This window comes from Cyanistes caeruleus, chromosome 3, assembly GCF_971803275.1.
Source record: "Cyanistes caeruleus chromosome 3, bCyaCae1.hap1.1, whole genome shotgun sequence".
Taxonomy (NCBI): Eukaryota; Metazoa; Chordata; class Aves; order Passeriformes; family Paridae; genus Cyanistes; species Cyanistes caeruleus.
In genome coordinates, this window is record NC_141703.1 from 39,221,576 (window position 1) to 39,235,333 (window position 13,758).

Consider the following 13,758-nt stretch of genomic DNA (forward strand, 5'->3'; position numbering starts at 1 on the left):
TGGTTGGGGGTGGGGGATTATTATTTAAACAGATTAAAGTAAATTTAGGATTTGTTATAATTTGAATAGGTATATTTTAAAAAATAAATACATCCAGAATAAATTTTGAAAACTGTTTTTCTTATTTATTTCTTGATCACAAATTTGTTGCTATCTTACTGACTTCAGCTCTTTGCTTATCATTTAGCTCCAGAATTTTTTCCTTTAATGGAGGAATATGCCAGCATTACCATTACTGGGGGCAGAAAGCAGCAAGACCTACATCTCATGTATTTTATATAAAGATGCCAGAACATAATTTTTATCAGTTGTAAACAGGCTGAAAATGGTCTGAAAAATAATCTGGCAGTGTCCAAAGTGTTAGAAATTTTCAATGTCTTTCTTTCCTAAACTAATTCCCTTCATGGTTGTGGAGTGAAGACATCCTGCAGGTTCCACACTTCACACTGCAAATCTTATCAGGCATTACAACAGATCAATCTGGCAAGGAGTATATATTCCTGTTGCTGAAGCCAAGGCCTACCAACATATCTGCAGTCTACAATATCAGAAAGGCCCTAACTGTTGCTGGTTTGCCCCAGCAAGTTTATGCTTAGGTTTAAAACCATTTAATTTTGCCATTACCGTTGCATAATCAATGTAATTTATACAGTCGTAGATTAAAATAACAAGGTGAAACAATCATGTCTGTATTTTTGTGCTATTTGTTAGTCATGTTTTCAGGTTAACATACCATTTTCCAGGCAAACGTGCTTAAAGAAGCTATAAAAAATACTCAAAGCAAAAATGCCCTAAGAAATGCAGCCCTTTGAAAGCCCATTCATTTTCTAGTTTATCTTGTTCAGGAATACCAGTGCTGAGTTTCTGTGGGAAGACAAGCTGCCAATGGCATGTGTCTTAGATGATGATACTGACATTAAAGAAAAGGTTGACTTAACTGAGCTGTGTATCATTTCAGATATACTCAAAGGAAATCCATTGTGACTGCATAAAGATCACAGCGCACTTCAATTTTGTCCTAGAAATTACAAATCTGGAAATGCCAAGTCAACCTGCACACCCTGAATGTGTCACTGTGTCACTGTGTTTTCCTTTCCTTTTATTCCTTTTTTTTTTTTTTTTTATATTATTTGTTGTGTATAAAACTTGGTTCTATTAATTCCAAATTACTGCATCTAGACAAGATTTTCCCTACTTTAAGGTTCTCTACTGTAATGAAAAGAAATGTTAGGAAATGTCACACCACTTCTTTTGTAAGTAATTTTCATTTCTTTCTTATATTTACCTGGCCAGATGAATGTGAAATAGAGCTTGAGAGCACTCAAAAGGGGAAGGCAGCACTCCTCAGGTTCTGTTTGGCAGAGAAGGTAAAGTATGTAGGTGGAAAGGAGCCCCTTTGAATTTTAGCCTGAGAAAGTTTATAGCATCAAAAGCTCTAACACCAGGCTTCCCTACCTTCCAATTGGACGTGATCCAATGCAACCAAATTTCTAGAGAGTCAAAGAGTTTATGTGGATCCAACATTGCAGACAAAAAAGAAACTTTTCCTCCTAAAATGAGGCTCTTCCTCCTTAGGTAGAGAAAGGGGGACAAAGACAAATTCAATCTGTACCCTCTCTGTAGGGCACCACAGCATTTTTACCCAAAGATGGGTGCTGTTCAGCATGCTGTGCTTCATGTGCTGTGGAAGCAACTGGTGTAAACTGGTGAGCAAACAGCATACATATCAAACCATCCACACTGAAAGACATGGATGTGCTTAAATTTAAAGCACAGCAAAAGTAAAGAAATGCATGGCAAGAGAGGGACTCTCAAGCTGAAAAAGTGTCATGGGTGAGAAAACACATTTAACCAATAGCAGAAACAAAAAGGGAAGGGGAAAAAAATCCCAGAGGAGCAAAGTCCAACCCACTGAGAGAGATGGAGATTTTTGGCATCAGTCTGCCTTTTGTAGAGCAGTTACTGGCTCCACCAAAATTTGGCTGATGGGCTTCCTTACAGCATGTGGATGTACCTTGCACAACAGCCCTGTTGGGCTGGCAGGTGAGTAAAATTCTGTGAAAGAGGGTAAGAGAAGAAAAATGCAGAAAGACAAGAGCTTTTCTTACCCAACATTATTAACTTTCAGAACTTCATTCAAAAAATAACTGGAGAAGATTCCTGCAAAGACAAAAGTGCAATCCAAGGGAAGGATCATCTTAGGAGGAAACTGCAGAATTATGCTTTCTGGTAGATGTGATACCTGAACCAGCCAGGCTAAACTAGATACAGTGCTCTTCATCTTGAGATAACCTCTCTTGCAGCAGGCCACCACAAGAGGTTATCCTGTAGCTCTAGAAATACCAGCGTCACAATGTGTAAGAAAACAATGCCTCTAATTAAAAATGTCATTGCATATTTTCATTATTTATGGGTACTGTGAAACATGTATCTCAAGGAGTAAGTTAAAGTAGGGCACAAAAGGAACATGTGCCTCTGGAAAATCATGTACTACCTCTTCTGCACTGCTTCTGTGGGGAAGTACTGAAAAGCTCATTCCCATGGGTCTCAGGCAGAGCTGGCACATCAGGAGAAAACACCAGCCCCCACCAAGTTGATTTACACAATGTCACATCTCTTTTCCTGTGAATTAAGCTAGAAAAAGATTTACTCCATGGTTTGAAATCTGGCTGGAGGAGAGATGGACTCAGGGCAGCAGTCCCTGCTCAGAGCACCATTTCATTGGATTGTGGCAGGTAAGTAGCAAATACGGTTTTTTTGTTATTCAGCAGATGTTTGCTGGTTACAGTGGAACTGCCAGAAAGGTCAAAAACTTGAATGTCCTTACAAATTAAACTGCCTTCTCAAACTCATGACTATTACTTATCTGCTCTAGGTCAAGAGAGGGAAAAAATAAAAAAATCTTGGCTCTCCATTGCCACTGAAGCAGTGCCAATAACAGAAAAACCTCAGGCTGCCCAAGATGGGGTGCCCAAGTGACAATTTTTACAAGCCCTAAAAACTTACTCTTCACATGAAGTTTCAAAAACTGAAGATGAATTACATGTTTTGTTTTGCACAATTCCTATTTCAATTATATCTATTTCTAATACTACTCTTTTCATAAAGTTACTGTTGTTCTCACCACACAGCACACCAAGAATCATTAAAATCTGAGTAAGTCCTGTTTGTTGTTTGACATTATTTATCTATTTATCTAAGCCCATGTGTTCCCCAGGAGAAATGGCAACATATTAGTTCCCTCCTGCCCAAGCGAAATAGAAACACTTTGTATTATATTACATTATATCATAAACTTTGGTAACCAGTATTTCCCTTCACAAAAAACCACACATGTTGCCCTCTGCCTTTAGCAGGCACACATGGGTTCCAACTGGCTGCCATTAAGTTTCAGGTTTTAAAACCTGCAAACAAACACACGATAGAAGTTAAAATGATGCACTGCTGCTAAATTTGCTGTGTGTACTGCAGGAGGATGGTCTGAAAAAAACATGTTAACAGTTCAACATTTAAACAAAAATAAACTAATTAAAAATAAAATAAAGAGAGGGATTATTTTGAGTTTGTATTTTCTATCTGCTACATCTCATTTCTCCTCATTTAACTATCTGTCCATACTAAGAACACAATCAGCTAAGACTTTAAGTGACTAGGATCAGTGAGATAAATTTTGGGACACAAAGCAATGGGAGCCTTTTATTTCTGTTCTGTACAGTTAAGCTGCTGCAGGGTGAGGCGGGAGCAGGCAGCAAAGCCAGGGGGTGTGAAGGGGATTGGCCATTAACTTATCAGTTCCAGGCCTTAGCTTTCTAATTGACAACCTCAGGGCTACTTTCATCACTTGTCGACTTCAAACCCACACTCAATTTTTCCTTTAGATAATGATGCAACTATAACATAACGGTGTTTCTGACATATTGCAGCATGTAGCAGTAGGATGATTTCTTCAGTAGCTTAGTTTAACTGGAAAATAAAAAAAACTCAACTGTTAAATGGTTTTCACATCTATCAACTTCTCAAAAAAACCCAGTCAGTAAGAAAACAGATTTTATACTTCCAGTATGCTGAAATCACTGTTTGGTGCAGATCCAACCCCAAGTACCTTCGGTGCTTTAGTATCACTAGAGATTTAACAAAATAAGTGAATATTTAAGGCAATAAGCCCACAAAACATGCATTCATATATAAAGCCTAAATAAAGGAACCCACAGAACTCAGAAATGTACTACAAGTTAGAGAATTTGAACAATAAATTCCCCCAAAATGTCATTAAAAATATATATTAACGACATGCCATCTAGAAACCTTATGTCCTTCACAAAGGAAATAAAGAAAAAACAGGAGTGCTGTCATGGACACATCCCTACAGAGAACCAGAAAAACCTGACTTGTGTCCCCCACAGAAATCTGAGCAGTGTCTGAAGGCAGCCGAGCCATTTACGCACAGTAAGGTCCCCAGGTAAGTATATTTATCACATTTGGATCATAAATTTTAAAAATACCAAATTTTGTCAAGTAACAGCACATCAGCAGGCAGCAAAGCACCTGGCTCTAACATAAACAGTCACATAACTACCTTTTAATAGTGGATATAAAGGTTTGAGTCCTGCAGTCGGCTCTGCAAAGGCCTGGGGTCACAATGAGCTCAGTGCAGTGTCTGGGCCCTGTGCAAGTCAATCCAGGCAACAAAAGCAGCATCAGAAAATGGAATACTACTGATGTGCTTCCAAAGCTCCTGCATGATCCACGTGAGGAGGGATGACAGGCTGGATACCACACTACACAGCCAGGTGCTGCTGGAGAAGGTGTGCATAAACAGGCAGGTGTGGAACTAATCCAGATTAACAAAGCAAGGATGCTGCAGGCAGACTTGATGTGCAGTCAGCTCGTGTCCCACTGGCATTTGGGCTCTGATGATGCAAATGGGCACCCAGGTAACTTCAGTCACAGGACATTAATGTGGCCATGAACAGTTGGCTTATTCTGGCCTGACTGGAAAAGGTCAGCCCCAGCCATTTAAGATTACAGATACGGATGGCTCATTCCAGGCAGCAATTGCTACATTTTGGTCATAAATTTTAAAGAGCTCCAGCCCTTATTTGAGGATTAACAGGGGAGCAGGTAAGAAAAGCAATACCTGCTCTGAGAAAAATCACTGAGCTCAGTGTTTCCTTGGGCTGCCTTTCAGGCTCTCTAAATCCATAAAGTTGCAGCATATTGTGAATTTTGCAGATTACATTGCCTGTTCACGGTTGTAACAATGGCATGTCACCATATCACCCCCTTTCAAGTGCTGTACACGCTGCTACTTCTTCTCAAACAATAAAGAGGCAGGAGCTCTCCCTACAAAATGCCTGGCCCATATCATGGGCAAATGTCACCAGCTGCAAAATATTATTAAAAAGTTAGGACAGACTTATTTTATAGCCAAATTAACAGCTCAGCAAAACAGCGAGCTGTAACAGGGAAGACAGTAAGTCCAACAGCTGGGCAGTTCAACTGCTAAGGTTTTTACTGGGATCATTGCCCAGGATGTTTTGGGAAAAAAGAGCTATCAACACAAGAAGTGTGAAAACTCAAGTTATTACACGAAATAATAAAGGCAAGTGTTTTTTCCATTTTTATAAATCAAACCCCACCATCTTTGCAGTTTTGCCTCTCCAAGGCTGCAAGCAGCAGTACAAACCGGCTCCCTTTCAGGGTTTGGAGCATGGGTTTTACAAGCCTGTTTTGCCTTCCTGCAGGCACTTTGAGCTTATAAATGGCACCTTTCAGTGTCCTGAATTATGAAGGGCAGCTAGTCCTGAATTCTCCTGTCGCTTAATGATCTCACATAAAATGAGGTCCACAAAAGTTTTACTACCGCTGCAGTTCAAATTCGCAGGTGAAGAACCACCAGGGAAAGGATGTGGACATCTTTTGCTTTCCTAATTTTCCAGGTGCAAGAAGTTTCCCACTTGGACTTGAACAATTAGTTACTCTCAAAGTGAAGCCTGATCTAAATAAAAAGACTTCAGTATGTTCCCCTGATAAGCACTGGGAAAATCCAAGGGGAAACCACTTGAGAACAACACACAATAGCATCAAACTAAGGTTAAAAAAAATTAGGTTAGAAAGACCCTATCTAAGTATTTATTAGTCTTTTTATTGCACCTAATATTTTTCACTTTTCACAACTAAGTATATCTGACACTTGAGGATTATAGATAATATTTAATTAAAACATTGATAGGTTCTGCCCTTATTCTGGTAATAATATGCAGTGTTTGAAAAATACACTGTACCTCAGCAGTATGAATAAAAAGTCAAAAGAAGTTCTTTTCAAAAAGAGAAAGGATTTTGTTTGTTACAAATTACTTCTGCATTTATATAAAGATTTAACGATTCATGGCATGCCAAATACAGTGCTAATGAGCTTTGAGCTGTGTTTTTCATTTTTGTTAGAATTTTTTTCCTGCTAAAAACAATTACTAGAGGCCATTCAAATGCCACTGCATAAACCAGGAAACCTAGTAAAACTGCAGGTAAAATTGGTATTTTGTTTTAAGTGTGGCTCAGGAGTCCAATTCACTTGTTGGTGAGCTGCGTATTTCCAATAGCACCTACAACTCCTTCAGAAATGGAAGCCAGGTAAGATGCTTTTTAAAAAAAAAAAATCATTAATAAAAACCAAAAATTAAAGAGGGTAAGCTTACCATTTAATTCCTGCCTTCTGAGGATGAACATTTTAGCCTTTCTGCTTTCTTCTCCACTTACCAATGAAAAGTAGATAAACAAGCAGAAATATAAGCTCTTAATTCTCAGCACCTCTCAGAGGACACATGTGCCCATAGGAGCTTAAAAACCTTCCGGGGGAGCATTATTAATCTTGCTGCTAACAGCACAGAATTTTTAAAGCCTATTAAAACACCTTCTAGTCATAGACATGCAAGTCTTGCTTTTCAGCAAGAAACAAACAAAAAGTCAGTGGAAATTATGCCAAATTAACTTTCATCATTCAGTTACACGCATCACTGCCCACCTCAACTACTAACTAGATACCAAACATTGTCCTACAATAAACCTTGCCATCTACCACATAGAATAGTTCAAGTTGGAAGGCACCTTTAAAAGTCAGCTAGTCCAACCCCCTGCCATGGCCAGGGGCATCTACACTAGATCAACTACTCCGTATGTTGATGCTTCAGTCTAATGGAAACCCTACTTTGACCTTGCTATGTCCTTGACCTTGCTCCTCCACCTCTGCCTTTGGGCCTAGGAATATTTTCACAAATCTGAAAATAATTCCAACTGCCTTCTTCTCAGGGTGTAGCACTCCTACGTGGCTGCAGCCAAGCTGCTGCCCATTTACACCACTGCAAGTCAAGCTACTATTAATCCCTTGGACTTCAGTCTTCCAGGTAACATGTGTGTTACTCCAAAGGCTTTCAGACGACTTTTTAACTGAAAACATCCAGGATATTGGGGGTTTTGACAAATCATCATAGCTATTGCCCAGCAGCTGATAAGGCTGAAGTTAATTAATGTTGCCAGGAAATAGAAATACAGCTGTGATAAGCTAGTCTTGTTATGCCCATATTCAATATTTCCCCTCCTTTCCTTGAAGAGCATTTCACCAACTTAACAAAAACCATAGAAACAAACACAACCCCCCGACCTGACAGGCTGAGCGGATGAAGGATATTCACACTAACTCACCCCACTCTCCCGTTCACCCCCACAAAAATCACACTGACAATATCAAGAGTGGGGAATCAAGCCCCTTTATTACCAAGTCCACAGCAGATAAAGCAGCAATTGTGCTTATACAGTACTGAAAGTGTAGCTACAACATAGCGTGACAGCTTGTTAGTGTTGAAAATATATAAGCTCTTTGTAATTGTGCCTTTGGAATGCCATCTGTCTTGAATTAACGTCCACCTGGGATCATGTTTCGATGACCAATATGGACAGATTACTAGAACTTTAAAACCTCGCTTTCTTTGTAATTGACATTTAAACTGTTTGAAGTTTCTCATTAAGTCCTTTTTTACAAATTAGGTGCAGATGTATAAAGCTAAATGTACAGTACTAAGGGAAATTAGGTCACCTGAATGCTCAGTAATAAAATGTATCAACTGTTTAAGTGCAATGAGTACATTAAAATTTAGAGATCAACTTTATGCCCCAAATTCTTCAAAGTTTCATCGTTCCCCTTTCATTGCTGCAGAGCCCCTCATGCCAACCATTTTTAATTAAAAAGACAGAGAAGAAGGCGGGTTTGGCCACGTAGCCAATGACAGCTGGACAGTCCTGTCCCACAAAGAGCTAGAGAAGGCAGAGCAAGCAGCCACAGAGATGCCCATTTCACAGGGACAGGCAAATCCTACTTACACCAGTGATGCCAGGAGATTTAAAGAGCGCAGGGAGACCTGAGAAGTAAATATAGGTCCCACCAGAAAATAAAGGAAAATACATGAAGGAGACTAGTTCAACATCCCAGGGCTAAGTAACCACAATCTGACCTCCAGACCCACTTGCAGTCTAAGTTCTGCAGACCTGCTGTGCTCCTCAGCCTTGTGGGGCAGAAGAAGGAAGTGCATCAAAGGGCAGTGGCTGGAGAAACACCTCCACGCACAGCCCGGCTGACAAAATAAGAGCAAATTGAGTATTTCTCCTTTCCAAACAAGGAGGTTCAGAACTCATGGATGTGTGAGAAAGGGGATCCAGGAGAAACCACCGCCAGAAGCTCATGTGATATGCAGAGGACAGGACGAGATACACGGAGGTTCATCAGCAGAAATTCTACAAAGCTCTTAGCATCAAGGGGCTTTTACCTGCCAGAATGGCTCTTAAGAGACGTCAAGTACAGCAACCCAAGCTCTCCAACAGGTATGAAAACTCCAGGGGCCTCACCCAGGCCTTGATGAGTAGCCAAGAAATACTGCACAAGTGTGTGAAAGCTCAACAATGGAAGGCACTGAGCACCCACCAAGGGAACACACACCCTCGTTTCCCATGCAGGGCCACCAAGCAGGGGTGGCACTGGACCTCAAGATGCCATCCCACATTTGGCAGTGTTTAAACAATGCAATCACACTCACAGGTTCCATGGAAGGTCTATTAACCTTCTGTCCTGGAGAAAGGCCTCACTCTGAGTTAGGGCACCATTTACATAAAATGCACAAATTCAAATCATTTTGGCCCCACAGCTAGCACACTGGTTCCGGAAACGACACCAGGATGTGTACCCGGGCTCTCTGCTCATAAGCATGAAAAGCAGTCTTCTCTTAAAAGCTGGTAAACCAGTCCAATACTGTCAACCAGATCTGTTTTTGTCTGCTTAGACTGCATTTGCGTGCTTAGACTACTCTTAAGCAGAGTGTCTTCAGTACCACTACTTATTACAATGATTTTAAATTCTCACTTTCTGTTCACATCCCCTTATAAGCCTATTCTGGTAAGCTACTAAAACTCCTGGCAAAAGAAGCATAAACTTTTAACTGGATACGTTTCTATGCTTCTGAAAAACACCCAAGCAACTCTGCTGTGAAATCGTCCATGCTTCTGCTTGCAAGATGAACAGCAGGCTCCCACTGGTATCAGAACAGGAGATTCTGGTTTCCTCATCCACAGGGTCTTTCTCCAGTGCTCATACACGTCTTCAGTTCGAAGAGAAATTCAGAAAAAAACTGTATTTTAAAAATAAGTAAGAATTGAACCAGCCATTTGTAAGCAAACCTCAACACCTGTGAGAGAATAAAACCTGGCTGATACAACACAGCAAGATAACATTTTCCAGGAGAGGACAGCCCAAGTCATTTGCAAAAGGAATGAGACGGAGGAGTAAGTAATTTGCCATGCATATCTAACAAGAAAGGCTTCTAAGGAAGATGTATTTGTACTCAGTTCTGTTTGCTCACACATTTTACGAATTCTGGTTTTCACCTGGGTAATGAGTTTGCAAAGGCAGGTACAGGACCACACAGGACTGTCCAGAACAGCACAAGCAGACCAGTTGAGGTGCCAGTGGTGATTAGCTGGACACACTCAGCTTTGCACCCTGCTTCTCATTAGCATTAATTATTCATCATCATACTTCTGCTGCTGCCAGGATGAAAACTGGCTTGGGCAGTAGTTTCACAGTCCTTAATTCCAACTGTGAGTTACCAGAGTGCACAATGGGGACCCATGTCTTTCTGCCAAGGGTAAAGGAGACCAGAGACCTGGTTGAGCAGAAAGCTGGAGCAGAGTGGACAGGTAATATCTCCTTCACTGTAAGACATCTCAATGTAACGTTAACCTGACAAAAATGTTTGAGTGAATTTGAAACACCAGAGCTAAGGCTCAGTTTTATAACATGCTTCACCTGGCCTAGCAGCGATGGCTGATATCACTGATATCGCATCCTACACACGCCCTCACACACAGCCCAGTGATGCTGATTGCAAGGAAGACTTAGGCTCCATCAGGTCCTTCCCCAAAGACAGGATTGCAGTGCCAGCGACTCGATTAGTGGTGCTCAGACTGTCCCCTCCCTCCCCAGTGTGAGCTACTATCAGGTTCTCACCTCACCAGCAACAGAACAATATTAGTTTAGGTGAACCAAAGTGACCTTGTAGAAAAGCAAACTCTGCACATTAGGCTCAACAATTCTGCCAGATAAAGTGTTTTTATCACTAGAAAGTCACACTTTCAAATAATTTTCACCCTGAGGCCATAATCTCGAAAGACACACTTAAAAATGTGTAGAACATAAAATGAGTGATTTTTTTTTTTATAGAGGTTAAGGAAAGAAATCCCTCACAGACATAACACTATTGATATTCTTGGTCACAGCTCTGCACATGCTGAACAGGATCAGCTACTGGTAAGGACCACAATTCATGTCTTTCCATTTAAACCCTGCAACAAAGAATAAAACTATTTCACAACTAACAAAGGGGAACCCTTTAATTTGCTAAACAATTTCAGCTCCCATTGCATTAGCACCCTCCAGTGTCCAACACATGAAAAACATCTTCACTAATTTACCAAGCAGACACAGATTTGGAGCCTGAAACACAAGACACAGGAGTGGTGGATTCCTGGGAGGGACTATGACAATTGGTGATGAGAGAAGAAGCTCCTAAGGCTAGGAATTCTAAATGATATAGGCACAGTCTCTGAAGAAGACCTGACACGGGGTTAGTACTCGTCAAGTTCCTTTGTTCCTAGCAGGCATGCTGGTGTCTGCACCTTTGGCATGACAGGCTCTACGTGCCCGCACTGTATATTCCATACTCTGCAGTGGTCCACTAAGATATGGATGCTGCTTTTGACTGACTTAGTACAGGCATGTGGGTATGGAGCTGCCTGGAATATGCCATGTAAATTAATACATGTAAAAAAACCTTCTTGTCATACATGGGTGAGGCAGATGTGCACTTGGCTCGCTGAGGGCAAACAGGTGACCGTGCTTACATGCGCAATGCTTCTCTTACAGCATAATCACCAAGCAAAGAGAGAACAACCAAAAAAACCAGCTGTATTTGTTACTAAAAATCAGCTGGATGATGAAGGGTTTTTTTAACTTTCTCCAATACAAAAATCTTTCACAGGCAGGGAGAGCCCAATACGCTCTGGAACACGGCAAATAAGAAAACCCAGCTCTGGGCACCTGCCTGATAGTGACATAAATACTTTCCCGGGCAGCACTGCTTCCCCCCAGCTTCACAGGGGCAGCAGCATGCACATGAAGAGAGGATGGCAGCAGCTGGAAACACAGCCACACCACATCTGAGTTACCCACTGTAATTAGGGTCCCAACCCAATGGCAGAGAGATCTGTGGGACACAAGAACCACAGTCCAGAGCCAATGGCACCTGCCAATTCTTGCAAAAGACCAGGAAGCTGCTAATTAAATCCAATCAACATGTTCATTGATTGCTGACATTTGCAGTCATCCCTGTATTCTATCTCCCAAGTGCACACAGCCTAGCTCGAAGGTGAATTCCTCATGCCTCTGGTCTCTGACTGCTTGGTGCATTGCCCAAAATTCTATGGTCTCTACCTGACCAGTGGCCTCTTGGGCTCCACAGCAGCACTGATGACAAGGAGTAGGCAAATCCCACCACAGGGAGGGGGTCATGCAAGGGTGTTGTGACACCTGGCAGCCATGTCCCAACCCATGGCAGCACGAGTCAAGGAAGCCCTTTCTGAGCCACAGCTGAAAGAGAGCCACCTCACCACAGACATACAGGCAGCCTCCTCTCCCAGCTCTGAACAGGTGCTGTGCACACATAAATGTCATCACCCAGCTGCCCTTACACTCATACAGAGGGATGGGCTCCTCTTCCCCCCACAGTATGAATATTCAAAATTCCTCACGACCAGAAACAGCATGGCATAGAATTTATGCTTTTGCACAAATGTGGGGAAAAGGGGACGAAAACAAGGGGGGAAAAAAGGCATGTACATGCATGCGTCTTCTCCAGAAACTGGCTGTAAAAGTATGGTGAAGGAGCTAGGCTGGAAAAATGACCCTGAGTGCTATGCAAGACAGTTACTCCAGGCAGGAATGACTGACATGGACTTACTGGGCTCTTCACTGTGCCTCTAGCACAGCACAAAGCACTCCAGCTGTCCCTGAGGTTCCCCAAGAACACCAGCATCAATATTGCATGTTCACAGTAACATCTATGCTACAGTTTTACAGACTGCATAGGCTTTTGTCACTCAGATATAAAATATTTACAGAACCACGGTCTCAGCAGAGAACGTGAGAATTTAAAGCTTTAAATATTGATATTAAAATGTATTAACACTTGATTGCCTTCCTAATATCAATACTAAAAAAAAATGTGTTCTCCTTCTAGCAGTGCTGTTGAAAACGTGCCTTAAATGAGCACAGACCCATCAATCACTCCCTTCGGCAGAAATCACTCTGTCCCCCGGGGAACACGCAGGCACATACCTGCAGGCAGAAAGCTGGACATCAAACCTACACACATCTCCAGGAGGGAGATGAAACAGAGCTTTTGTCTTCCGTGGCACTTGTCACTCGGAGCCTGATCCTGCACACTGACCTATACAGCCATCCTCTATTTAAAGTAGAGCTTTTCCTAGCATCCCACCCGAAATCCATGCTATTTCTGACAGCTATTCACCCACCTGTGGGAAAGCACCTGGTGATTTCGGGCTCTCGACAAGTGGACACAGGTTTCCTACACAACCTTCCCTCATCCAGGCACTGCCACCACAGCAGCACGGGGACTCTGCACGCCCGGACTCACAGGGGGCTCGCAAGGCCCAGGATAAGGGATGCGGGGGGGCGTCTGACAGCGTCCCTGCTGAGCCCCGCTTCTGCCCACATCACCACTTATGCTGGGCCACCGATGGAGCAAGCGACACGGGACGTTCTTAAAACAAGGGGAAAGCCAGCGGTGTGAATCCAGCCTACCTTGCCCCGGCTCCCCCTGTGGGAAATGGGGCACGGTGGCCCTGAGGAGCCCGCTCGGTCCGAGACTGGGTGCACGAATGGGAAAGACCCAAGGTCACTCTCCAGGCAGGAGCTGCACCAAAGCGGACAACCGGGCAAGGGCAATGCTCTGGGAACTGGAGGAATCACGGAACAGTTCTGAGTCGGAAGGCACCTAAATGACCGTCGCATTCCAACTCCCCTGCCGTGGGCAGGGACAGCGTCCACTAGAGCAGGAAGTCGGCTTCCATTCCCACGCTGCCGGTGCCCGAGAGCCAGCCCCGCCGCCCCGGGCCCGGCCGCGCCCCCGCACTGAGGGG

The 13,758-nt window shown here is 42.7% G+C and overlaps 1 protein-coding gene and 1 long non-coding RNA gene across 3 annotated transcripts in view; both read right to left on the minus strand.

Annotated features, from left to right (window-relative positions):
- Nucleotides 1–13,758, minus strand: part of CLYBL (citramalyl-CoA lyase) — a 165,917-nt gene that overhangs the window by 151,971 nt on the left and 188 nt on the right. The gene's annotated exons all lie outside the window — the stretch shown is intronic.
- Nucleotides 1,445–13,104, minus strand: LOC147654094 (uncharacterized). The gene is made up of 2 exons (XR_015284440.1): nt 1,740–13,104; nt 1,445–1,703 (listed from the first exon to the last, which is right to left on the minus strand). It is a non-coding gene; the product is annotated as an uncharacterized LOC147654094 (long non-coding RNA).